At 40.3% G+C, this 26540-nt stretch overlaps 1 pseudogene; it reads left to right on the top strand.

Moving 5' to 3' along the window:
- Nucleotides 1-22408, top strand: part of LOC137498448 (NADH-ubiquinone oxidoreductase chain 5-like) — a 40406-nt pseudogene extending 17998 nt beyond the window's left edge.
- Nucleotides 22409-26540: the final 4132 nt, after the last annotated feature.

The following is a 26540-nucleotide window of genomic DNA, read 5'->3' as shown; positions in this document are numbered from 1 at the left end:
AACCGGACATCCTATAAGTTTTGTGTTTGAGCTATATTGTACATTATTAAAAAATTAAGAAATGAAGTCCAGGGGTTTTCCGCATACGGCGAATTGGTCTCCCAAAAATCCATGATAATGACATCACACTGAGGGAGAATATTCAATGTAAGCAGTTCGACGAAAGCAATAGGCGTGTCACGTGCCGGTTCCTAGCGACGGGGATGTGGTTAGGCGGTTTCCCGCCCTTACATGAAACCGGATTACAGGTATGAGCTGCCTGCCTGACCATCACCTGAATAACAGTTGTCAGAGAGGAGAATTATCGTCCGTACTAGTACGCGAGTTACTTCGTAATAGTAGTAATAGTAGTGGTAGAAGTTAGTGGTAGAAGTAGTATTTGAATAATGCCAGTGTATGGAAACCACGAAAACCATGATATGCTGCTAGTGTATCGTGAGGCAGAACAGAATACGGGTCGCGCTGCATGAAAATATCGGGGAAGTCTTCCCAACCGACGGGTGCCGAATCCAGCAAAGATACTTGCTGTACTGCAGCGTATTCGCGATACAGGTTGAGTTACATCACGCCATGAAAAGCGACGGCCTGAACGGCTACGTGTAACCCCAAACGCGGAAGAAGACATCCTGACAATAGTAAACGATGATCCCGGGCACTGAAATGAAATGGCGTATGGCTTTTAGTGCCGGTAATGTCCGAGGACAAGTTCGGATCACCAGATGCAGGTCTTTTGATTTGACTCCCGTAGGCGACCTGCGAGTCGTGATGAGGATGAAATTATTATCAAGACGACACATATACCCAGTCCCCGTGCGAGCAAAATTAACCAATTATGGTTAAAGTTCCCAACCCCACACGGAATCGAATCCGGGACCCCTGTGACCAAAGGCCAGCACGCTAAACATTTAGCCATGGAGCTGGACATCCCGGGCACTGTACGCTTGTATAACACGTGCCCTTGGTGTACCAACTTGGACCATACGTAGGACACTGCATGAAGAGCGAGTGCATCCTGACCACATTTAGCGGGTGCAGTGTCTTTCACCAGCTGATAACCATTTATTACAAGTTGATGTAGGTCGTCATGACACAGATAGGTCTTTCGCCGACGACGGGACAGAAAAGGGCTAGGATCGGCAAGAAGCAACCTTGGCTTTAATTAAGGTACAGCCTCAGCATTTCCCTGGTGTGAATATGGCAAACCATGTAAACGCATCTTTAGGGCTGCCGACGGAGTGGTTCGAACCCACTATACCCCACTCATGGGCTGTGGAATATCCTCATTCAGAAGGACAAGGCAATTCCCAGCACCGGTTCTGAATGAGTACCTGGATGGGTGTAGTACGAGGTCGGTTACGTAGACTTATCATCTTTTTAATAATGTTACCTTGCTCCTGTAGATACAGTACGTTACTGGAGCTTTCAGAAGACGTGTCGCTTCGACTATGCAGAACCACGTGGATTTTACACGATGGTGCAGACATTTCCTCAACGGTGGACAGGACGATGTGGAAATGTCAATTGGCCAGCCAGATCTCCAGACCTTATTCCAATGGATTTTTTATGTCTGGGGGACATGAGAAACAAAGTATATCTAACTGAAGTATCCACTTGGGATGACCTCTGTGAACCTATTTTTTAAGCAGCAGAGAATATTCTAAATAACGCTGGTGTCTGGGCTCGAATGCGTCGCAACTGGATTCGGAGAAGTGAAGCCTGCAGGGAAGCCCAGGGTGATCACTTTGAACAATTACTAAGAGTTTTACTTTGGTATGTCAGATGTTACGCCATTTCTGCAGTGTAATGATTTGGGAGTACAGTAGAGAACCGATATAGTATTTTGAGTCTCGATAGTTCGATTTCCTCATAAATCCGAGCAGAGAAATTGATGTACCAGTAACAAAAATTATAAAACGAGGATTTCAGTGCGCGAGTGCCTTGTACGTGGCGAAAGCTGAACACAACACACGGAAGACGTGCTTGGTTAAACGCTAGATATTGACCTTGAACCCAGTTCGGTAGTTCATCAATCCTACCCTGCACGTGCTTTGGGTTCATGGCGTGTGTTTTGGCAGTTTAAATTTTGTTTCTTAATCACTACGATTTAAACAGAAGACAATTTGCGTTTTAAAGAGCCGATGACCCTAAAACAGAAATCATCATCATCATCATCATTATCACTTAAAAAAATTCAAATAAAATTCAATAAAATGCTAGTTTTATGTTCACCACTACTGAAATAGGAACTATAAGTTAACATTTAACTTAAGTAGGTTGCTTAGAGTGTTTTTTAATTTAAATAAGACAGTTTAAAATTTCTTTTAGTGTAAGGCAATCTGTATGTTTTTTTATTCTCTAAAATGTTGTACTGTAATGTTTAACATAGGTAAATTTTTCTTGTGAACAGGCGTTTTCGTGTACGTTCGTAAATCCGTGCTTTTCAATTCGAGATAGACTTGTTACCGTCCACCTGGAATTATGGTGCCCTTACTGTGTGATAATTCATTCTTTTCTACATCAGAGTATTACTAGTATTACGACTGTAGTTCCTACTACCACGTCACTCTTATGTCTGTGTCACTAATGTGAGCCTTGTTCGGCTCTGTACTGCTTGACTATTTGGTTCCCGTTACCTTCTTCTTCTACTGGAGCCTTATGCCTTAACAGGTACACTGACTGACAGAGCAAATGCAACACCAAGGAGGAGTGGTTCGAAAGGGATGAAAGTTGGGGAAAAAACCGACGGCACGGACGAATAATTGATGTTAATTTCAAACCGATATGCAGGTTACACAATGCGCACGGCATCGACTCAGTAGGATGTAGGACCACCGCGAGCGGCGATGCACGCAGAAACACGTCGAGGTACAGAGTCAATAAGAGTGCGGATGGTGTCCTGAGGGATGGTTCTCCATTCTCTGTCAACCATTTGCCACAGTTGGTCGTCCGTACGAGGCTGGGGCAGAGTTTGCAAACAGCGTCCAATGAGATCCCACACGTGTTCGATTGGTGAGAGATCCGGAGAGTACGCCGGCCACGGAAGCATCTGTACACCTCGTAGAGCCTGTTGGGAGATGCGAGCAGTGTGTGGGCGGGCATTATCCTGCTGAAACAGAGCATTGGGCAGCCCCTGAAGGTACGGGAGTGCCACCGGCCGCAGCACATGCTGCACGTAGCGGTGGGCATTTAACGTGCCTTGAATACGCACTAGAGGTGACGTGGAATCATACGCAATAGCGCCCCAAACTATGATGCCGCGTTGTCTAGCGGTAGGGCGCTCCACAGTTACTGCCAGATTTGACCTTTCTCCACGCCGACGCCACACTCGTCTGCGGTGACTATCACTGACAGAACAGAAGCGTGACTCATCGGAGAACACGACGTTCCGCCATTCCCTCATCCAAGTCGCTCTAGCCCGGCACCATGCCAGGCGTGCACGTCTATGCTGTGGAGTCAATGGTAGTCTTCTGAGCGGACGCCGGGAGTGCAGGCCTTCAACCAATCGACGGGAAATTGTTCTGGTCGATATTGGAACAGCCAGGGTGTCTTGCACATGCTGAAGAATGGCGGTTGACGTGGCGTGCGGGGCTGCCACCGCTTGGCGGCGGATGCGCCGATCCTCGCGTGCTGACGTCACTCGGGCTGCGCCTGGACCCCTGGCACGTGCCACATGTCCCTGCGCCAACCATCTTCGCCACAGGTGCTGCACCGTGGACACATCCCTATGGGTATCGGCTGCGATTTGACGAAGCGACCAACCTGCCCTTCTCAGCCCGAACACCATACCCCTCGTAAAGTCGCCTGTCTGCTGGAAATGCCTCCGTTGACGGCGGCCTGGCATTCTTAGCTATACACGTGTCCTTTGGCACACGACAACACGTTCTACAATGACTGTCGGCTGAGAAATCACGGTACGAAGTGGGCCATTCGCCAACGCCGTGTCCCATTTATCGTTCGCTACGTGCGCAGCACAGCGGCGCATTTCACATCATGAGCATACCTCAGTGACGTCAGTCTACCCTGCAATTGGCATAAAGTTCTGACCACTCCTTCTTGGTGTTGCATTTGCTCTGTCAGTCTGTGTATATTCTACCGACATCATCATAACACGCAGTAGCGTAATCTGCTACGATTTGTTATTAGCTCCATCATAAGAAAATATAGGATGTAGTTGTGGCGGAATCTTCTTAGATACGTTCGAGATCTGTGAATTGTGTATAATTTGATAACTCATCTTTTATTCATGAAAACGACCGTCGGCCTGGCGTTCAGGTTAATAGCTACAAGTCTCTCAAGTGTAACCATGTTTAGGTTTCTCAGATTTGTTGATGTGTATGTTTGATGTTTATAGACAATACGAGGTTATAGCTGACTCATCCCCACGAGATTTACCTGGTTCTCGTCTTACGCATAGTAATCTGTATTTAAATACTGAGCCCGATGTTGCCTCACGTGACGTACATTTCAACTTGTTTCCTCCTAAACCACGCATACTTTACTATTCTCTTCCACGTATTTCAGCTCTTAATGATCTCATAATAATAATAATAATAATAATAATAATAATAATAATAATAATAATAATAATAATAATAATAATAATAATAATAATGTTAAATGATTTACGCCCCACTAACTACTTTTACGGTTTTCTGAGACGCTGAGGTGCCCGAATTTAGTTCCGCAGGAGTTCTTTTTATGTACCAGTGAATCTACCGACACGAGGCTGACGAATAGTATTTGAGCACCTTCAAATAACACCGGACTGGGCCAGGTTCGAACCTGCGAAGTTGGAGTCAAAAGGCAGGCGTCTCAACCCTCTGAGCCGCTCAGCCCGGCCACGAAATGTTGGTACGTTTAATGTATTTAGTTGTATAACATGTCCATTATACTTTTGAAACTAAAGGTTCGATGTGCTTCGATAATTCAATTCCGATGCTACACATTTGGATATCCTTTCCCTGCATGCTTTCGTTTGCCTAACGAACTGCCTTCTTTCTCCTACCTTTACGCAATGCACAACGGGCATCGTACCGTATTTCACGTCCAAGCGCGCCTATCCCAGCCAATAAATACACTGACTGACACAGCAAATGCAACACCAAGAAGGAGTGGTACGAAAGGGATGAAAGTTGGGGAAAAAACAGATGGCACGGACGAATAATTGATGTTTATTTCAAACCGATATGCAGGTTACACAATGCGCACGGCATCGACTCAGTAGGATGTAGGACCACCGCGAGCGGCGATGCACGTAGAAACACGTCGAGGTACAGGGTCAATAAGAGTGCGGATGGTGTCCTGAGGGATGGTTCTCCATTCTCTGTCAACCATTTGCCACAGTTGGTCGTCCGTACGAGGCTGGGGCAGAGTTTGCAAACGGCGTCCAATGAGATCCCACACGTGTTCGATTGGTGAGAGATCCGTAGAGTACGCTGGCCACGGAAGCATCTGTACACCTCGTAGAGCCTGTTGGGAGATGCGAGCAGTGTGTGGGCGGGCATTATCCTGCTGAAACAGAGCATTGGGCAGCCCCTGAAGGTACGGGAGTGCCACCGGCCGCAGCACATGCTGCACGTAGCGGTGGGCATTTAAGGTGCCTTGAATACGCACTAGAGGTGACGTGGAATCATACGCAATAGCGCCCCAAACCATGATGCCGCGTTGTCTAGCGGTAGGGCGCTCCACAGTTACTGCCGGATTTGACCTTTCTCCACGCCGACGCCACACTCGTCTGCGGTGACTATCACTGACAGAACAGAAGCGTGACTCATCGGAGAACACGACGTTCCGCCATTCCCTCATCCAAGTCGCTCTAGCCCGGCACCATGCCAGGCGTGCACGTCTATGCTGTGGAGTCAATGGTAGTCTTCTGAGCGGACGCCGGGAGTGCAGGCCTCCTTCAACCAATCGACGGGAAATTGTTCTGGTCGATATTGGAACAGCCAGGGTGTCTTGCACATGCTGAAGAATGGCGGTTGACGTGGCGTGCGGGGCTGCCACCGCTTGGCGGCGGATGCGCCGATCCTCGCGTGCTGACGTCACTCGGGCTGCGCCTGGACCCCTCGCACGTGCCACATGTCCCTGCGCCAACCATCTTCGCCACAGGCGCTGCACCGTGGACACATCCCTAAGGGTATCGGCTGCGATTTGACGAAGCGACCAACCTGCACTTCTCAGCCCGATCACCATACCCCTCGTAAAGTCGTCTGTCTGCTGGAAATGCCTCCGTTGACGGCGGCCTGGCATTCTTAGCTATACACGTGTCCTGTGGCACACGACAACACGTTCTACAATGACTGTCGGCTGAGAAATCACGGTACGAAGTGGGCCATTCGCCAACGCCGTGTCCCATTTATCGTTCGCTACGTGCGCAGCATAGCGGCGCATTTCACATCATGAGCATACCTCAGTGACGTCAGTCTACCCTGCAATTGGCATAAAGTTCTGACCACTCCTTCTTGGTGTTGCATTTGCTCTGCCAGTCAGTGTATATCACACGCTCGTACAGGTCCCGCACCGACACAGGTTTTCAGATCATTTCCATACGCACTAGACCAAGGGGCTGATGGCCACAGATATCCCGATCACCTAAAGGACGTAACAGCAACTGAACCAGTATTGACGCTGAAATTTCGATACATCTCCAATATCCGAAACCGATGACAAGGGTTGTCTGAATCCCTAAGACGGAAACGAACAACAACAAAACCAGTCTGGCGAGAATGTAAAGTAACATGGCATACACTAGTAGACGCCCTCAGCTTTTATCCTAGTTCAGTTGCTCTTAAACATAAAACATGTTTGGTAAGTATATTACGTAACATCTCATGGCACCGCATAGGTAGAGTTCAGCTGTTACTCTAGTTCATTTGCTCTCAAACATAAACAGAAACCATTTTGGCACGGATGGCGCGTGACTTGCCTCTTATCAAAGAAAAGCTATTCATTCTCAAGTACAAGGCATACTACCTATGCTAAAATCATCGTATCCCTTTGCTCTCGAAAATAACTTCCGAGGTTTACTAAAAGTTTGATAGATAGTGGTTCGTCACATCGTTCACTATTGCTACAAGAAATATCTGCACGTATACCCCTAACATTCTATATATATATTTATCAAAGCCGAGCTTTCCGCCAAATTGCATTGACCTTCATCAAGGCATGTGAAGTTCTGCCTCCGACAGTGAGCAAATAAATTCTTCGAAGGAACGTGGAAGTCATGACTGTACTACCCACGGCCTACCCCACTAACCGGTAGTGATGTGCGCGAGTGATGCCTGGAATCGCGGTACTCCACTCATTCTTGTCCAGGCTCGGACAAAGACCAACTACAATCCTCAGACCTCAAGGGAGGGTTCGATTAATGCCAGTATGGCCAGATTCTTGAAGAGAACTATGGTTTTATCAAAATACACGCCATCTCGACTATTTCATGTTATAGCAAAGAAACATTTTTTTGGAAGGTCTAACTGTAAGCCACTTGTTACAAACGTCACCTGCAGTGAAGACTGTTCTGCGGAACAGACGGGAGAAGGAAGATCAAATATGGGAAGACTTCGATACAACAGGAGCAGCGATGACTAACAAATGGAGACAAGCAAAACAGAAGCATGCGTAGCATGGACTTATGAATAAGGTGATTGATCTTCTTCCCTTTGAGCTTCATCTTCCTGGCCCTGGAAGTAGACTTGACGTCCGCTTGGCACGTATTAGTATTAGTATTGGTATTAGTATGTTAGATGCGGCCTGCAAAGAGCATCACATTGCTTATCGTCAAAACAAACCTGAACTAAGACCGGTAGATGATAAAAATAAAAATGTGTATCGTAAAGCTATGCAGCCTGTGTCGTCACCTAGAGCATTAGTTGCTGAGAAGATAGCAGCACTTGTCGTTGCCGGTGGAATGAAAGAATAACTGTTACTACGCAGTGGTATTAAACAGCGAAGGCAGTAAACTAATCAACAAAAGAACGGACAGAACAGATTTACTTAAAATAATGCATATATTCTAAAAATAAATACGAATTGTAAAACATATTTGCAGATGCTGTTTTATTTTTTAATATTGCTAGTTGCTTTACGTCGCACCGACACATATAGGTCTTATGGTGACGATGGGACAGGGGAGGGCTAGGAGTGGGAAGGAAGCGGCTGTGGCCTTACTTAAGGTACAGCCCCAGCATTTGCCTGGTGTGAAAATGGGAAACTACGGAAAACCATCTTCAGGGTTGCCGACAGTGGGGTTCGAACCGACTATCACCCGAATACTGGATACTGGCCGCACTTACGCGACTGCAGCTATCGAGCTCAGTTTTTTATATTTTTAAAAATATTAATCCTACCCTACAACATGTCCTAAATTATCAAGTAGTAACAATGTTGACTTGCATGTTTAACCCTTTCACTGCGACATAGCGAGTTTGGTTGCTTGAATTTCTGGACGCGAGCAGTGAGTAGCTCACAAGCCCGCTATACGGGATACTTGTCTCGCTCTGCTCTCCCATCTGCAGTCATCTCGTGACGTGAGGAGAGGACAGGCAGAGTTTAAAAGTATTTTATTTGTAATGCATATTCGGTGAAATGCATGTTAATATAGATTTAGCACTTTTCATCCTTCTCGCACAGAAGAGATAATGTACGTGTGTTTAAAACAGCTGAAAGAAACTTAACATGCTTCCATTGTCCACTAAACTATTAAATCCGGAATTAGCTGCGTCGAACAAACGTTTCTTCAGATTCAGGTTCTACTTTTTCCTATTTAATTTTCTGCTCGGTGGTTCAAGCACCTGATATTCATCCTCACTATCTTCATCTTCAGTTGAATCATCAGTAACTGGAGTAGAAAACTTGCCTGACGTAGAAGGTGTGATTAAAGTCGTTCCGCCACCAGAATCAGATAATAAAACACTCTCGTCGTCATCTTCTTCAAAGTCACTACCCCGTATGAGGGCAAGATATTCCTCCGCAGTATATCTTTCCTCCGTCATCAGGCCTTTCACAGTTTTAAAGCGATTGAAAGCTAAGTCAAGAAGCACAAGCACGTCAGCACAGGGGAGCAACTAGGCGCGAAGTAAGTAGCATACCGGACACATTGCTTTCGTCCTCGAAATGTTTACTCCTGTCATCTAGTGATCACAGCCGTAACTATTATAGATTCCCAAGATAACAACGAGAGACCTCCAAGGCCGAAATTCCACAGCAGTCTATCGTAGGGAAATGGAAAACAGACGAAAGACACGCGACTTTTACAGCAGTGGACAGGCTATGAGACACGGCTCCAGCACGACTGTTACAGCAGTCCACCGGGTGAACGGCACTGCTCTCTCTCGACCGGAGTGAAAGGGTTAATCCTGTCTTATGACACTGAACAAAGGAGCGGTATAGGTTTGAGAATAAAAGACACAACTTTTAAAGTACATCCGCTTTATTAATCTATGAATTAAAGTTGTTATTTAAAAAAAGCCATTTAACAAATAGATCATTTCCACAACGACGAATAACACGTTCGATTAAATAGTGATTAGGATATTTGGTTTTCTTCAGTTCTTCTATGTAGAATCCTCCTTCAATAGGCTGTCGTCTGAGATCGCGAAGTAAATATGTAACTGGATTAGTATGCTTAACACTCCTGATTTGAAAATTTTCTGTGCTCCAGTTAGGCGTGTATCCTTTTGCAAAGATAGACATGTGTTTGCTGATGCGAACGTAATCACCTTTTTAAAGCAATATCGGCATGGATCAGCCGTTTTGATTACAATATCAATAGCATCTAAGCGTAGTTTAATCGTATTCTTCCTAACAAGACATGGTTTGTCCCGATAGCGCGATGAGGTGTATCGTTGCAGATAGACACGAGTATAGGTAGCGGTTCAATCCAACGATATGAACTTTGTGCTGTAAATTCTCGCCACATCATTGTTTTAAGTGAACGATTAAAGCGTTCTACAACACTTCCATTGAGATTGCCGAATGTAGAGTAGTGATGAATGCCAAGTAACTTGAGGCAAGAAGGAAAATCCTTCTTGTAAAACTCTTTACCTTTAAAAAGCCTTGGGCAGCGTTTCGATTGTTCAACAGTATGTTTAAATGTGTCTTTGACTTGAGCTGCTGTCTTAGAACGCACACGATGCGCAAAACCAAATTTAGAGAACACATCGATGATTGTAAGTAGATACTTATACCGCTTATTGCTAGAGGCATATGGAATCATTTCTACTAAATCTACTTGCCCGCGATCATCTTTTCCACGTGTAATAACGCGTCTGCGACAGTAATTGTAGCAGTGACGTTAGCTACGTTCACTTGTTCAAAATCCACACCAAAAACGTTCACGTGGTTAGGACCTGTCAAGTTGGCATCTGTCATCTTGACAGCTGTTTAAATTCCGCGCCCGACGTGGTTAAGATGGCAGCAGGGAGGTTAGATCCTGTCAAGATGGTAGCAGTGAGGTTAGCTACGTTCACTTGTTCAAAATCCGCGCCAAAGGAGTGTTTGTGGTTAGGACCTGTCAAGATGGCAGCTGTCACCTTGACAGCTGTTAAAATTCCTTGCCCACGTGGTTAAGATGGCAGCAGTTAAGTTTGCCACGTTCACTTGTTTACAAAAATACGGTTAGGACCTGTCAGTATGGCAGCAGTGAGGTTAGCGGCGTTCTCTTGTCCAAAAAGTGAGGCTAGAGTCTAACAAGGTGATAGCTGCCATCTTGACAGCTGTCAAAAGCACGTGGCTTTTTACAAAAAATAGTACGTGGCTAGTCACGTGGTGATGATGTCATGGTGTCAGTGAATTTAGCCGGGGACAATGACCTCGGGTGATGACTGAGCACAAAAATGCTAACGAGATGGCTCAGAATCCCCCTTGCCATACTGCTTTAGTTTTCTGATAAAATATACAATTACCGGTGGTAATGGGAGCACCCTATTTAGCCACTGGCCAGTGAATTTTAATCTGATTTTATCAAATAGGAATTAGATGGGATTTACTTGTTAATTATCGAGACTGCGTGCATACAATATCAATAAGCGATACTACAGCACATATATGTTTTTGAAAGCCCTACACATGTGTCTTTGCAATACATTTCTCTGGCGGTAACATTGTCATTATTTCGCACAATTATTACACGTTTTCCTACGTGGAAGTCGCTGGAAAAATATTTTAAATTTACCAATACTTCCCTGTTAGCTACTTCCAGGCCGCACAGTAATACCAGGTATAATAATAATAATAATAATAATAATAATAATAATAATAATAATAATAATAATAATAATAATAATAATAATAATAATAATAATAATAATAATAATAATCCCGTGGGTTTTTTTGCCTGTTCCCCTATCGGGCGCGTTCCATGTGGCTGATCGTGGGGCTCGCCGGTCTTGTCCGGAGTACTTGAGGGAAATAAAATACCTCTCGCGGACCAAAAACTGGCACACATCTTGAGGCAACCTCTGATGCTCAATACCTTAGACAAAGAACAATCTCCCCATTATCTACAAATTACTAGCATGATGGCAACGTCAGTTAATGATACTACTATCCCAGGCCCTACTATTCATACTAGGTTTTCTCGGTCATCGGATTCTGGGGGACCGAGAACATCATACGGGAATGTATCGGAGCTCCCCAAATCTTTTCACCCAAAGGAAAAACATTTTATTGTCACTTTCAACATCAACACGCTTCGCAAAATTGGAAAGTTGAAGCACTTAACAGACACATTAGACCAACTCAACATCCAAATTCTGGCACTCCAAGAAACTACGTACAGTGATGAAAATAATTTTGAATCAGGAAACTATAGAATTTATAAAGGTTAACCAGCTACCCTCCACCCCAAAAAAATTTACAATTTGGCACTGGATTTGCAGTGAGAAAAAATATAACAAATTCGGTATCATACTTTACATCTCCTTCTGAAAGTATTTCGCTAATGACAATCAAATCAGGAAACAAAGCTTAAACACTAATCAATGCACATGCACCTACAAAAAATTACAATCAAAAAGACCCACAGAAGGTAGATGACTTCTGGGAATTACTAGAAGAAACTACGGCCAAAATTCCAAAACATCATGTCAAAATTCTGCTAGGGGAGTTCAATGCACACATTGGCAAAGAGAAGAAATTTAGGACCACTGTAGGCCTTTACCCTGCTCAAAAAAACCAATAAAATGGAGAACGTTTAATTGGCTTCTGCGAGAATTTCGATCTGAAATTGATGTCAACCCATTTCCTGGCACTTCCACAAAAGTAAATGACATGGAGATCCTCGAACATGCATTTAGGAGAATTTCAACAAGACCATGTGGCTACTTCGAAAAAAAAAGAAATTATGAACGTTAAAGTTAAAAAGGTAATTATTGACTCCGACCACCATCCATCTCTTGTTAAAGTAAAGTTTCAAACCAACAGGAAGAAAACCGAAACAATCAGATACCCAAGAATCGACCCTGAATTTCTCAGACAGAACTCAGGAAATTTCCTTGCGAATATCTCTAACGATGCTCCTTCAAACTGGCTAGAACTCAAGGACACACTCTTGAAAGCTTCACAAACAATCAGCAACCCCCCAAGGAAACGCAAACACAGGTGATGGAATGACACCTGTGACAAGCCCATAGAAGTCAGAATTAGGTCCTGGCTAAACTGGAGTTCGCATAAAACTGTTCAAAATCGTGATGAATTCTTCAAAACACAGAGGCAAACCTCAAAAATCATCAGAACTGAAAAAAGAAAACGAAAATATGATCAAAACAGACTGGCAGAAATCGAAGAAGACTTCAAGAAAAACAATACACGGAACTTCTACAGAACATTCAGAGAAGAATTATACAATTACCAGGCACCTAGTATCCGTTTCAAACGTACAGATGGGACTTTGGAAACAAGTAATAAGGAAAATTGTGAACTCCTAGCAAACCATTTCATGGACCTTTTAAACTGTGAATCTCCGAAAGAACAGTTCATCTATGAAAAACTAACACCTAATCCAGATTCAGAACCCCCCACATTACAAGAAGTCAAACGAATAATCAGAGATTTTAAAGACAACAAAGCACCAGGAGAAGATAGAATAATCGCTGAAATGTTGAAAATTGGTGGAGACAAACTGGCCCAGAGTATTCAAAAAATCTTACAGGACATCTGGTTTTCTGAAGAAATTCCGGAGGATTGGATATGTGCCTTGATTCACCCACTTCACAAGAAAGGAGACAAATCACATACTAATAACTACAGAGGAATTTCTCTCCTCTCACTCGTGTATAAATTCTTCTCTAAAGCTATTCTTAATAGATTAGAGAAACAAACAGACCACCTGATCTGAGATTATCAGGCTGGATTCAGAAAAGGGAGATCCTGCGCAGAACAAATCCTAAACCTAAAAACCGTACTACAGATTCGCAAAACCAAACAAATAGTAATCACCTTTGTTGACTTCAAAAAAGCGTATGATTCCATAGATCAGCAGACCCTGTTCAACATACTAGAGGAATTTCAAGTCGACAGGGAAACGAGGGAATTGATTAAACAAATTCCGACAAACACAACATCAAAAGTTAAGTTCTTGGGAGAAATTTCTGAACCCTTCGAAATTAGAACTGGTGTCCGACAGGGAGATGGACTATCCCCACTACTATTCAATTTAGTTTTGGAAAAAGTGATTCTTGAATAGAGAAAAGAAACTAAAGGTATAAACATTGGCAGACTTCTTAAAGACAAAATTCACCTTTGATTGCTTAGCTTTCGCAGATGACCTTGCGATCCTTTCGAACAACAGACAAGAAGCAATCCTCTCCATAGAAGAATTGCATGAAATAGCCGCAAAAATCGGACTTCAAATTTCATTTGAAGAGACGCAGTTTTTGGAAGGAACTAAATCAAGATTCGACAGTCAACCATTAATCACCAAATATGGAATAATTTTCCAAGTAGACAAATTCAAGTATCTAGGTGAAATTATTCAACCAGCAGGGTTAAATCAGGAAGCTAACAAAGAAAGAACTGCTAAACAGCAAAGGGCTTACAAAATCACATGAAACATATACAACAAAAGATGTATGTCAAAAAATGCAAAATTACCACACTACAATACAGTCATCAAACCAGAGGCACTTTATGCATCTGAAACACTGATCATTGGCGGCAGGTCACAAATGAAATGCATTGAGAAACAAGAGAGGAAAATTCTCAGAAAAATCCTAGGACCAAATTTCGAAAATGGAATTTGGATGAAAAAGAAACCACACGAATTTTTTCAATTCACAGAAAAAATCACAGATACCATAATAAAGAGACGACTAAAATTCTACGGACACCTATACAGAATGGATAACAACAAGCTGACAAAGAAAATTCTAAATCTAGCTGTAACTCTGAAAATCCGCAACAATTGTTTAGCAGAAAGTCATTAAGATCTACAAGAAATGGGTATTGAGGACGAAACCATTCAAGATAGAATGAAATTTAGAGGCTTAGTAAACAAGCAAAAATTTGCAGAGAAACCAACAAGAAAAAATACAGGCTGGACAGAAACACGCAGAAAGGAACACAGTGAAAAAATGAAGAGATATTGGGAAGAAAAGAAGTAGAAACATTGTGTAAAATAAGTTCAAACGCGCTCCACAGTTGGGCACAACGAATCAATAATAATAATAATAATAATAATAATAATAATAATAATAATAATAATAATAATAATAATAATAATAATAATAATAATAATAATAATAATAATAATAATAATAATAATAATAATAATAATAATAATAATAGTAGAACGCTGCCATTATTGGCGCCAGAAGTGGTGGGGGACACAGAAGGGAAACTCTCCCATCCCACGCTCACCTTCGGTCTTACTCGTCTGTCTTTCAAGTTGACAGTCTGTTAGTAAGTCACAAATTTTAATGCCTATGATGACAATAATAATCATAACAACCAAATTGTTGACGGCCGGTGTCTCGACAAAATCAATCATCAGCAGAAAACATATTGCAATCCACACCAAAAGAATGTTATGTGAGTGAACCTGAATGCCGTGCACTCCAGTACAATGTCCAAAGATAGTGACACTAGTATGCTTGGACTCGAGTCTGGAGTCGAGTTCACCGATTCTAAGTGCACATTAATCGTTTCTAGTCGATTCTGTTGCTAGTCCATCACTACTAACTACTGAAGGATCGTCGCGCTGTGCTGTGGAGTTTGGGAGGGAAGTTACTGATTCACCACTCTCTGTCTAGATGGCCATGTAGAGAGAAAATGGGCTTACCCAGTACTAGGCAAACAAGAACTTCCAGGATTAATCTTTGCCGATGATGTGTTGTTGCTGTCGTTAACAGCTGGGGGTTTGCAAAAAAGTTTGAATAAAGTAGGGAGTTTTGCGGAGAAATGGTCATTTAAGATCAACAGTAAGAAGTCTAAGGTGATGGTATAAAGGAAAGGGAATAAAAAGAAACCGGGAGTAAAGTGGGCAATAAACGGGGAAGAGATTGAGGTGGTGGAAGAGATTGAGTACCTACCTGGGAGTGATGCTGAGTAGAAATGGTAGTTGGATGGAGCAGATTAGGCGTGTTAAATGGAAAGCCCAAGCAGCACTCTCAGTAAATAGGATATTGGAAAATAAATTTAGGGAACAAACTATGCTATACAAAGTATGGTATTCAACGAGGTGGTTAAGGCTAAAATGCTATATGCTTCGGGTTTTGGGGAGTAGAAAAAGAGTGTGTGATATTAGAGCAGGTAGAGAGGAGGTTCTGCAAGATTGTGACAGGCCTACCCTTGTGCATAGCGAATGCAGGTGTGAAGATGCAGTGTAAGGAGTATATTAAGATCGATATTTTAAAAAGTGTTCTTGGTTACTGGTGTAGGTTAAGAGAAGGGGTAGGGGGCCGGATCCTACAGTCGGCCTACCAAATTCAAATAGAGGATAATTATGGTGACCACTGGGTGGACAATGTGAAGATCACCTTAGATAGACTGGGGTTGGGCGAGTTTTATAACGTTAAATAGGGCGGGAGAAAGGGCACGCATTGGAAACACGTGATTAAGAGGGCGAGATATATTGCTGAACAAGAATTGGTGGCCGAATGCCGGGAGAAGGCTACCCTAAAAATGTTTCTGAGTGTAAATCAGATGCTAAATCTGAGAGTGGCAAATGTAAGTAGGGGGTGAAAAGGGGTTAATCTTGTGGTTGTTAGGTGTATATGTTAACAAATGTTGGACTAATTTAAAAGTAAATTCGTTGTGCGTATTTTGTGGTGAAGAAAGGAAATACTTTAATTTGCTGACAGAGTGTAAAGGAATGCTGGAAGAGAGACGGATGTTTAACAAACATCAGTTGGAGTGGAAAAGTGCTATGAATTTGTGTAGGTTTTTGTCTAAAACCAGAAACAGATGTCCAGTAGCCTTAAAGCCGAAGTCTCAGTTGTACCAAGAGAAGGAAGATAGTGTAGTGGCATGTCAAGACACAAGCAATGTACTGAATCAGCACAGTGGAGTGGTCGAAATTCCTAGCTGCTGACTAGTAGCAGGAATGGGGGAGGAGAGGTGATTGCATGCGCCACTACAGAGAGACTTACTAGGATATGCAATAGATGCTAGTTCAGGAGGGTGACACATTCTATCACGTATCCAGGATGTGAGGTGGTTTTAACATGGGGTTGCCGTATTTTGCCCTTTTAAATTTATTTTAATTGCCCTTTTAATTTTATTTTTAATTGCCCCTTTAATTTTAATTTTATTTTTAAATTCAGGTGGCAGAGAGGCCAGTGGACTAACTTTCCCTTGTGTTCATATTTCATGCTGTTATGCCCACCAATGGGGGATATCATTGTACTCTTAACAATGTTTTATATATGGCATCTAGGTTTCCTGGTTTTTGTCCTCGCTGTAATTGTCGTAGTTTTGCATTTTTTCCTTTCTTCCAATTGAGGATTGTTATTTTTCTCCGTTAACATCGATTAGCTTGTGTAAACTGTAAGATCGGGAGAAAAATAAATGTTTACTACTACTACTACTACTACTACTACTACTACTACACCACTCTCTGTCGACAGTTTCTTGAGTGCGTCCCGCTGTGGCATTATGGTGTTATGAATGTACATCTGTAGTACAGGTATCCATGTATTTGATAACTTGAAGCCGTCTTCCCTGTTGATGTTATTTGGGCCCAGCCAGTGTAGTCCGGCCATGGCCCAGCTCTATCCGCGTACTGTAGAAATGTTCTACTATGGCAAACTGCCTTATAGCATTCTCCGCGGAAGATGAAAGAGTGACATTCTTTTCCGACCTGGTGTGTTCTTTCTCCCTGTTGCTAACGTGAATTTTTGTCATGCCAATATATGATCAACCACAACAACATGGAACTTCATACACGTCCGGTGTTTCAAATGGTGGTTTTCCTTTGACTGGTCGAAACAGGGATTTGAGTTTCCGCTCTGTGGTAAAAACTGGAATTATATAGTACTTTCCAAAAATACGCCCTATTCACATAGTTACATAATGTTTCCCCCTATATTTCACTTCGTTATATAGATGATAAAATTGTTAAAATTATAAATTTATAATATAACTTCGAATGTTTTAAAAACAAATTAGTGTGCGAAATTCCTCAATACATTAATTCGCATGGAACATAACGTGTTGTGGTGGACAAATGAAAGTAAAGTACACCCGAAACGATTATGTTAACAAAATGAACTGTCCTGGTAATGCTAAACAATGTTGACATTGGATACGCAAGCCAACCGACCGCAGCAAGTTCACATGGTTCTCAGAGGAAGATATATAGAGCTGTGTGTATTGATGAAACGCGTCGGTGTGGATGTTATAATAGAAAACAGATGGTTGATTTCAAGTAAGTCACAAGGTATATATCCCAATTCCGTACACATTTAGTCGTTTTCAGAGGGTTGTGCAAGCCCGATAAATGTGACCACAATACGGCCTTATGTACACATACTGGGTGAAAATAGAAAATCGTGATACATACATACATACATACATACATACATACATACATACGTACATACATACATACATACATACATACATACTTACATACATACATACATACATACATACATACATACATACACACATACATACATACATACATACATACATACATACATACATACATACATACATACAACAAGATATAGCAGATTTCGTGGATTCAGAAGGTCAAATGGACTATGTCGCGATTGACCTGTCTAAAGCATTTGATAGGGTGGATCATTGGACACTACTGGCAAAAAAAAATGCAATTGGACTAGACAAAAGAGTGACTGAATGGGTTGCTATATTTCTAGAAAATAGATCTCAGATAATTAGAATAGGCGAAGCTGTACCTCACCCTGTAATAATTAAGAGGGGAATTCCTCAAGGCAGTATTATTGGACTTCTATGCTTATTTATATGATGTGAGTAAATATGTGGAATAAGATATAGGGCTTTTGCGGATAATGTTATTATGTATAGAGTAATAAATAAGTTGCAAGATGTGAGCAACTGCCACATCAGTTTGATAATGTTGTGAGATGGACAGTAGGAACGGTATGATGATAAACGGGGTTAAAAGTCAGGTTGTGAGTTACACAAATAGGAAAAGTCCTCTCAGTTTTCATTACTGCGTTGATATGGTGAAAGTTCCTTATGGGGATCACTGTAAGTACCTAGGTGTTAAGATAAGGAAAGATCTTCATTGGGGTAATTACATAAATGGGATGGTACATAACGGGTACAGATCTTTTCACATGGTTATGAGTGTGTTTAGGGGTGGTACTAAGGATGTAAAGGAGAGGGTATATACGTCTCTGGTAGGACCCCAACTACAGTATAGTTCCAGTGAATGGACCCTCACCAGGATTACTTGATTCATGAACTGGAAACATCGAAAGAAAAGGAGCTAGATATGTTCTGGATGATTTCCGACATAGGAGTAGCGTAACAAATGTTGAAAATTTTGGGCTGAGAAGACTTGGGGGAAGAAAGACGAGCTGGTCGACTAAGTGGTATATTCCGAGCTGTCAACGGAAATGTGGTATGGAATGACATCAGTAGAGGAATATATTTGGGTGCTGTCTTTAAAAGTGGGAATGATCATAATATGAAGATAAAGTTAGAATTCAAGAGGACCAATTGGGGCAAATATTCGTTTATAGGAAGGCCAGTTACGGATTGGAATAACTTACCAACGGAGATGTTCAATAAATATAAAATTTCTTCGAAATCATTTAAGAAATTGCTAGGAAAACAACAGATTGGGAATCTGCCATCTAGGCGACTATACTAAATGCAGAGCAGTATTGATTGATTGATTGATTTGATTGATACATACATGCATACATACATACATACATACATAGATACCGCATTATAGACCGTTATGACTTTCAGCTTTCAGTCTGCAAGCCTCTGTGAATATACTAAACGTAGCCAAAATCCTCTATTTGCAACTAGTGCTGTGGCCTCATTTAGTTCCATAACACTTATCTTCAAATCGTTTGAAACTGAATGTAACCATCGTCTTCTTTGTCTCCCCCTACGTCTCAACGGAGCCCATTGTTCTCTTAGGAAAGCTATCTTCCTCAATTCATCTCACACGACCCCGCCACCGAAGCCGGTTTACGCGTACAGCTTATCCATCGAGTTAATTCCTAACTGTCCGGCTCCATGGCTAAATGGTCACAGACACCTCGGGTTCGATTCGCGGCTGGGTCGGGAACTTTAACCTTCATATGTTAATTCCGCCGGCACTGGGGCAGGGTGTATGTGTCGTCTTCATCATCATTTCATCCGCGGATGCGCAGGTCGCCTACGGGGGTGAAACCAAAAGACCTGCACCAGGCGAGCCGAACATGTACTCGAACACTTCCGCCACTAAAAGCCATACGACACTTCATTTCATTCCTAACTTAGCCCTTATCTTCTCATTCCCAGTACTCTCCTTTCATTGTTCCCGCCTGTTCGTACCAGCAATAATTCTCGTTACTTTCATGTCTGTCACTTCTAACTTATGAATAGGATATCCTGAGTCCACCCAGTTTCGCTCCCGTAAAGCAAAGTTGGTCTGAAAACAGACCGATGTAAAGATAGTTTCGTCGTGGAGCTGACTCTCTTTTAACAGAATACTGTTGATCGCAACTGCGAGGTCACTGCACTAGCTTTACTGCACCTTGATTCAATTTCACTCACCTCAACTACTTCCTCAACTCTTCTTACTTTCATTACCTGCAAATGTTCTGCAACTTCCTCATCTTTATCGAACAGCAGTGGTATGGCATTATTCATGATAGTTGTTCCTGGAGTCTGTTGTATTTTCTTTCTTATCATATTACATAGCTGCTTTTTTCTCTTCTGCAAAGATGCATGCCATGATTTGTGAAATATCCTCGATCCATATTGCTCATATCAATTATTTCTGTATTTTGAAAGCATTTGACAATTTTCTGTAGCCGCCTGTGTGTATCATCAACTAACTTATTTTCACAAGACCATTCAATTAAATCATGTCGACGTGGAATATTACATAATATTACGTTGGTGGTCTTTAATTTGCATAGTGCTTTCTTCACCCCAGAAATCACATTTGATGCTTCATTTCTAGCAATATCATTCGTCCCTGCCATAATAACCACGTAGTCATTCTCATTAAGTGTTCCCATTTCTTCCATATCTGACTGAAGAAACTCTTTGAACAAAGCACCTGGCTTGACAAAACCTGCAACTTCAGTCTCCGGTAGCATATCACCAAGTTCGACAGCAATACCCCGACCATGGCTATCCACGTACACAACTACCTTACATTCTTTCTTCTTCAACCCCAGTGCAGGCTTCCTTGTAATGGCTGAAAGGTTATTAATCTTTACACATTCTTCTTCACTAGAGGTAATTGATTCAAGGACCTGGAACTTATATCTTAATTCAATACCTAGGCCTACGCCCCGATCATGATTAGTTTTAGGCCTACCGTTGCAACTCCTCGTACTTACTTCCGACCATGTCTCAGTTTGCACATCAGTCACACCATTTAAACTAAGTCTATTACGTTTAATACTTTCAATGTCTTCCCTTAACATTCGAATAATTTCATCCCTTGAGGCCAATTCGGATAATAAATTGACACAGTCAACACACTTTCCCGCTTCCGCATGCACGATGAGTGCGTCACATACACAAACATTTCGCGAATTATTTTCCCTTTGGCCTATGACCTGATCCACACTTCTACTGGTATGTGACACCTTCTTCTTCCCGTCGTTAAATTCTATGCACTCACTAATTTCCATTAAACTATTACATTTCTGAAAATTCTCAACAGCTTGAGGAGCAACACGACCGGCCGGCGCCATGTTTAAGAACATTTGTGGATACTTGATTGTCTAAGTTTTTACTACTTATAGCTGGCCTTACTATATTTATAGCGGGTCTGGGAGCTAACTTTGAATTTGGTTTTAAAAAGATTATTGCTTTATCAACTTGAAGACAGTTAGGTTTGATAATAAGAATTTTAGCTATAGGTTTTCCTAAATTAGCTTTCTTTCATCTTTTAACACATGCATTATTTAAGGCCCTTTTATTCATATGTGCTGGTTCATTTATTCATAACATAAAGGATTCTCAAGATATTCGGTTCATAGGAAAAATTTGTAATCAAATACCACTAACGACGGTTTGTTTTAATATTTCTAATCTTGCACTTTGTGGTATACCTTTTTAGCTGGTTTTTATTCCAAGGATTTAATTTTAGAGATTGTTGGATTATCTTATATTAATATATTTTTATTTTTTTCTATACAGGTTTGACTGTATGCTATTCTGTATGATTAGTATATTATTCGATGACAGGTGAATTTAATTCTACATCATTTCACCCATTAAATGATGAAGGGTGAAATATATTAAAAAGAACACTAGTGTTGGTTATGATAGCTATTTTGGGGGTGGGGGTGTATATTAAGTTGAGTTATGTTTCCATCACCTTCTATAATTTCCTTACCGGCCACTGTAAAATTGTTAGCACTGATTGTAAGAGTATTAGGGGGTTGATTTGGATACAAGGTTTCTAAGTTTTCTTTGTCTTATAATTTATTATCACTAAAGACATTTATGGCATCTAATTTTTTAGGATCAATATGATTTATACTTTTTATTAGAACTTATGGGGGTAAGCTACCTGCCTTTATTTTTAGGGAAGCAAATTTTTAAAACTATAAATCAAGGTTGAAGTGAGGATTGAGGTGGTCAGATAATTTATAATCAATCTGTCCAATATTCTCGGGTAATTCAAAATTGACAGAATAATAGAATTAACATTTATTTAATAAGTTTTGTCTTGTGGATGATTATACTGATTATGTTGATTTTGTACTTGAATAGCTTATGTAGAGAACAACACTGAAGATGTTGGGGAAGTTTTTTGACTTTTCAGTATTTATAAATATACTGATATATTATTTATACAATGAAAACATATTGTTTTATTTAAACTATAAAAACGGAGAAATGTTAATGGAATTAAACCATTAAAATAAAAAGTTAGCAACTTTAATTTGATCAACTCATTTCTTTAATTGGAAATAAATTTCAATAATATTATTAACAATAATATACCTCTACTTTGTTTTCAATTAAGGTAAATAAGGATGTAATCATCTAAGATCAGGTCAACCGAGCTTGATAGCTGCAGTCGCTTAAGTGCGGTCAGTATCCAGTATTCGGGAGATAGTAGGTTCGAACCCCACTGTCGGCAGCGCTGAAAATGGTTTTCCGTTGTTTCCCATTTTCACACCAGGCAAATGCTGGGGCTGTACCTTAATTAAGGCCACGGCCGCTTCCTTCCCACTCCTAGCCCTTTCCTGGCCAATCGTCGCAATAAGACCTACCTGTGTCGGTGCGACGTAAAGCAACTAGCAAAAAAAAGATCAGGTCGAAACTGATTGCAATTTATCGCTTCTTATTTAAGGTAGATTGAGAAAACAATACTTTTTGTGTGCAAATCAAATGTTATAGTTAACTACAACCCTGATATGCTCATTCTAAGGCTCCTTGGTTTCATTCGTGATATCATCCTAATAATAGAATTAATAAAAATATTGTACTAATAATTGACCATGATAGGACATTTGATCAGCTTATAATAATGATAATAGGAAGAAGCAAAGCAATTTCTACATCAAAAATAAGGAAAGTTACAGCAATTAGGAAGAATCGTAAGGAGAAGGGAAGTCGGGCTGAACTTTTAGGATCGAATCCACACCAAAGGGGGAAGCCTTTTCTCGATCATTAATGGTTTCTTTAGAGAGGACTGACACCAAAGTTATGACGTTTTTGATTGGAAGTCAAATGTACTTATATACTAAATATATAATAAATTACCTTCCCCATCAGTAGATAGAAATATATAAGAATAATCATACTACGTCGACAAAGTGTCAATATCATGCGGCGGCTTCAAATCCAAAGTGATGATTTATTGAGAAATTGCATATTAAATGTCGCAATAAGCATATTAATAGGAATGTCGTTCCAATAATTACATGTAACCCATGGAATCCTGTTGCTACAAGGAAAGTTGATCCATATACCGCATCACTAATGGTAAAAGGGGCTTCAATATATTCATAGGCTTGAAGAATAGTAAAGTAAATACCTATTAAGATTGTGAAAAATAATCTTTGTGTAGCTTGACTATAGTTTCCTTCTTTTAGGCCGTGGTGTGCTCAGGTAACAGTTACTCCTGAAGCAAGGAGAATGGTAGTATTAAGAAGGGGATTTGGAGAGGATTAAAAGGTTGAATACCTAGAGGGGGTCAAAGTCTTCCTAATTCAATACTGGGTGAAAGACTTCTATGAAAAAAAGCTCAGAAGGAGGAGATAAAGAAAAATACTTCAGAAATAATAAATACAATTATACCTCATCGTAATCCCTTACTTACTGGTAGAGTAGGGAGGCCTTGGTATGTACTTTCTCGCGTAATATCACGTCATCATTGAATTATAGTTAGAGTAATTAAAGCTAATCCTAAAAATAAAAGGGAATTATCATATTGATGGAATCACTTAATTATTCCTATAGTAGTTGCTATAGCTCCAATGGCACCAGTTAGAGGTCTTGGGTTAACTAAATGATAAGGATGATTTGAATGTGTTACCATAATTGACTTCTCTAGAATAAAGGGTGGCTAAAATAGGAAAAACATATGATTGAATAATAGCTACGGCTGATTCTAATGTTATTAAAAGTATTTGAGCAATAAGTAGAATAGAGAGTGTAGAGAGAACCAAGGAAGGTCCAGTATACCCTAAAAGAGTTAAAAGAAGATGACCTGCAATTATATTAGCAGCTAGACGAACAGCTAATGTTCCTGGGCGAATGATGTTTCTAATAGTTTCAATACAAACTATAAAGGGTATAAGAACTGGAGGAGTTCCCTGAGGGACTATATGGGCGAATGGGTTGTATGATTGTTTCATCCATATAATATGAAAGATAATCATAAAGGTAGTGCTAATGCGAGTGTCAATACTAAATGACTAGAACTTTTGAAAATATAAGGAAATAACCCTAGAAAATTATTAAATAAAATGAGTGAGAATAATGAAATAAAGATGGAAGTTCTCCCATTATGACTAGTTGGCCCAATTAAAGTTTTAAACTCACTATGAAGGGTATTTGTAATTGAAAACCAAGTAACAGTGAGACTTGATGGAATTAATCAGTAAATGATGGGTAATATTAAAAGTCCAAGGAATGTTCTTATTCAATTGAGAGATAATTTTATAATACTAGATGTAGGATCAGAAATTGAGAAGAGATTATTTATCATTTTCAGTTTATGGAATTTGAAGTTAATGAGGTTTTATTTGTTGGTGAAGGGATATTGTATAAGAACATGTAATAATTTATAATAGCGAATAAGATAAGGGTGGATGAAAATATAAAGAATAAAATTAATCAATTTATAGGTATTATTTGAGGAATAAATAAATATTAAAGTTTTTAATTATTTTAGTATGACATACTAATGTTATGAATTAACTAATTTCTTCATCAGAAGTAGGTGTTAATTACTATTAAATGGTTTAAGAGACCTGTACTTACTTTCAGTCATGTGATGATGAATTTATCATGCAATTGATTAATTTAATAAATGAGTTAATATTAATTCTTTCAATTACAATAGGTATAAAACTATGGTTGGCCCCGCATATTTCTGAACATTGACCATAAAATAACCCAGGTCGGTTTATAAAAAAACTTGTATGATTTAATCGACCTGGAGTAGCATCAACCTTTACTCCCAAGGCTGGGTCTGTTCAAGAATGGAGGACGTCAGCGGCGGTAACTAAAACTCGAACAGGTGTATTTATTGGAAGTACAGTTCGATTATCTACGTCTAGTAACGGAAAACCGTTTATAGGTGTTTCGTTGTAAGGAAGTATATATGAGTCAAATTCATAAGGAGTAGTAAAGTCTATATATTCATAATTTCAATATCACTGATGGGCCACAGTTTTTACTGTAATAAGAGAGTCTATTGATTCATCAAGTAGATAGAGAAGTCGGAGTGATGGTAGAGCAATGAAAATAAGTGTAATTGCAGGGAGAATTGTTCAGATTACTTCAATTGTTTGTCCTTCGAGTAAGTAACGTTGTGTGAATTTATTAAGCAATAAACTTCCTATGATATAAGCTACTAGAACAGTAATTATTAATAAAATAAAAAGTGTATGATCATGGAAGAAAATTAATTCTTCTATGAAATGAGAGGCACTATTTTGTAGATTAAAATTCGATCAGGTTGCCATATTCTAATAAAAGGATAAACTTTATATGTAGAGCTTAAATCTACCGCACTATTCTGCCATATTAGAACTTAATTAATATAGGTAGCTCGGAATATGAATGTTCAGCAGGAGGATAGGATTGATATCATTCTAATGAGCTTACCATGTTTATAGGAAATAATACAGTTCGATTTGAGATTATACTTTCTCAAATAATGAAAATAAGGAAGATAATCCCAATAAAAGAGATAGTTGACCCTAGACTTGAAACAACATTTCAAGATGTATAACTGTCTGGATAATCAGAATATCGAAGTGATATACCAGCTAATCCTAAGAAGTGTTGGGGAAAGAATGTTAAATTTACTCCTACAAATATAGTTGTAAATTGAATTTTTAATCATTTAGGGTTTAATGTTAACCCTGTAAATAATGGATATCATTGAATGAATCCAGTTATAATTGCAAATACTGCTCCTATAGATAAAACGTAGTGGAAATGGGCAACAACATAATATGTGTCGTGTAAAATAATATCAATTGAGGAATTGGCTAATACAACTCCTGTTAATCCACCGATAGTGAAGAGGAAGACAAATCCTAATACTCAAAGTAAAGCTGGACTATAAGTTAATTGAGTGTAGATAATCGACTAAAAATTTTAATTCCTGTAGGAACAGCAATGATTATAGTGGCGGATGTAAAGTAGGCTCGTGTATCCACGTCTACTCCTACAGTGAATAT

This window comes from Anabrus simplex, chromosome 2 (genome assembly GCF_040414725.1).
Source record: "Anabrus simplex isolate iqAnaSimp1 chromosome 2, ASM4041472v1, whole genome shotgun sequence".
In the NCBI taxonomy this organism is placed as follows: Eukaryota; Metazoa; Arthropoda; class Insecta; order Orthoptera; family Tettigoniidae; genus Anabrus; species Anabrus simplex.
Note: the sequence above shows the minus strand (reverse complement) of the source record. Positions and strands in the feature narration are given on the sequence as shown.